Source organism: Haliotis cracherodii, unplaced genomic scaffold (assembly GCF_022045235.1).
Source record: "Haliotis cracherodii isolate W230 unplaced genomic scaffold, xgHalCrac1.p SCAF_1, whole genome shotgun sequence".
Classification (NCBI taxonomy): domain Eukaryota; kingdom Metazoa; phylum Mollusca; class Gastropoda; order Lepetellida; family Haliotidae; genus Haliotis; species Haliotis cracherodii.
The window spans coordinates 20,239,827-20,242,687 of NW_027266264.1; positions in this window are offsets into that span (position 1 = coordinate 20,239,827).

Sequence of the window (2,861 nt, forward strand, 5' to 3'; positions counted from 1 at the left end):
TCAAGGTGACATTTCCCATTCACTTACACTGACATGCCAGGGTAAATGTGAACTACAGCTCATTGTGACATTTCCCATTCACTATACACTGAAAAGCTTTTAACGAAAACCACTCAGGACGATGCTCAGTAGTTGTTTAATATAAATGAATGTGATAAATACACACCATCAGTAATCAAACAACCGGAAATTACCGGTCAATTTAATTTGGATGAAAGTGTTATTTCTCTTCAAACGTGTCCTCTCCGATGTCACTGTTTTATCATTGCTGATATGTTTAAGCTGCAAGAACTCTGTTCTGGTTTGATAACAACCGTTTAAAAACATCTGATGAATTCAAAATCGATTCTTAAGACATGATGTGCGTCTTCTTATCTGACGAAGACTAGGAACCCATACACAAGAATATAAAAAGTATTAATCTTTTAAGCTATCTTAGGGTCTTACTTATAGAAATCCCCATGAGACAAAAGCGACGCTAAATACACAAGTCACCTCATCTACAATCAACATGTTAAATGATTGACGAGGGCCAAAGGGCGCATGCGAACAACACGGCCAAGCCTGTGTCTCAACGTTGCGTAGTTTACTGTAGATTTTCTAACTGCTTATATTTTTTTACTTAAAGTAAATTAAATATGTCAAATAAACATTTTACCAACAATTTTTACGATGAAATATCCTGTTGTTCCTTTTGTTCCCTGAAGATGTGCATCCATTTCAATGTGCCATAGATGGCCCAGTTGTCTAAGGCGCCGCAAATCATTGCACAGTGTTGCGTCCTTGGCGTTCGAATTTCGATTTCTCCGATTGTGATGATAGGTGCCTCATCACCTTGTCTGTGCTTTTGGATATATCAAATAGGTAAACGATTCACAATATACATTTGCAGAAAGGAACTATGCTGGGTGGTCAAAGGTCGCAATGTCCAACAAAACCGTTTGGGAAACACAAAGTATATAATTGTTCATTAAATGTCATCGGATGTAACCTTTAGGCTATGTGCAAGTGTTTCAAGCTAGGTGTCTTCAGATTTACAAACACGGATGTCAAGACAAAAATGCCCCTGAAATAATCAGTTTCGGGAACACCGGTGTATACAGAGGCCGTTTTCCTTTTTTTTTTTGCACTACAGCAGCTTTAAGTAGAAAGTCGTGATTCAGTGTACATCCCCCCTCAGCATCTCATGGTAGATGAGGGATCACTTTCAGGACGACCTTGCCACGTCTCCAGTTCGACATAACGCCGTGAAGACAGAGGATAAAGTCATTAGTTATCTCATGTACTTGTCTCTCAAGGCTGGTAATGATTCTTGATCAGGGTTACTGCATGCAAGGCCTCAGCACAGCTTTCAAAATGTTTTATGGTAGACATGTTGAAGGCATTTACAAATTTAATGCATCAGTGACAAATATACAACTCCCTAATTTTATCTCTGCCATGTGTTCACGTATTTGTTTAGGTGAAAAATTGAATTACCTTTAGATGTGTTTGTGACGGATGCAAACCGGTTGGGCAGAATACGCTTACCTCATCGTAAACACCTGGTGTCATCAATAAGTTATAGTACTGCATACAAGCATGCTCGTGATACAGTCGGAATCGCACAAACCACTTGGCTTTTAGTGTAGATTTCTTATCATTTTTTAAATGTTTTTTGTCTCTCATATTTGCTTGCAGGTAGACAGAATTAACAATCCGTCTCTTTCAACGATTACACAACATGTGCGACACTGCGACACGTAAAACAAGTGACAGCGAATAATTTCTTTGCATGTTCAGATTTTCATATTTTCAATTATGCCATATATAAAACAATATATACCAGAAGGTCAGTGTGGTCAGCCTCGAGGGTAATCAATAGCGCAGAAGCAAACAGGTCAGCGGTACGGTCACATTGGTTATAGTTAAGTGTCCGTATCAGAAAGTTGCCGAACTATACAAGCTGGGCAATGCTAATTGCGAGCCTTGTATCTACTCAACCGGTCATATGTGCTACAGACAGAACACAGTGAAACATAATGTACATGTATATTTATACTAAGTCAAATTAAAAACTTATCCCATATATGATATACAACGGACAAATGTATCAGAGAAGGTAATTTTTAATCATTAATGTCCAAAGAAGGATTTTAATTAACGGTGGTAACAATGATTTGTTCCAAGCACCTACGGTATTCGGTAATAACATCAACAGTTAAAATCATAAGTCCCAAGCACGAGAATATGATGGCACACAAGTTGCACAAAATGGTGCCAAGATCTTGCAAATTCTGTGGTTGGTTCTGGAGAGTGCGCAGACTTCTGCCAAGAGCATCCCAGACGTGTTCGATGGTATTGAGGTCGGGAGACCTTGACGGCCAGTCCATGACGTTGACTCCCGCATTCTGAAGGAAATTCCTTGTCAAAATTGCTGTGTAGGGTCTGGCATTGTAGTGTTGGAAGATCAAACCGGGTCCATGTGCTGCCATAAAAGGCAGAAGTTCTGGTCGCGGTAAGCAGCAGCGTTGAGGTTGCCACGGATGACAAGAAGCCTGGAACGTGCATTGCCACAGAAAGCACCCCACACCATGACTCTTCCGCCTCGAAATCTGTCAACTTCCTGTACACAACACTGGACTGGTGCCTGTTTGCTGTAGACGCGTCTGTAAATCATAAACAGTCCGTCGACTACAACCCATCATCCTTGCGACTTCAGCTACGGACGTTCCCGTCTGCAACATGCCGATGGCACGTTCATGTTGCACATTTGAAAGGTGTGTGTGTGTGTGTGTGTGTTTTTGTTGTTGTTAATGACTGCTAACAAGTATGGCTGAAAACACGTGCGGTATTATGGCCACGTGACCAGTTGCACGTGA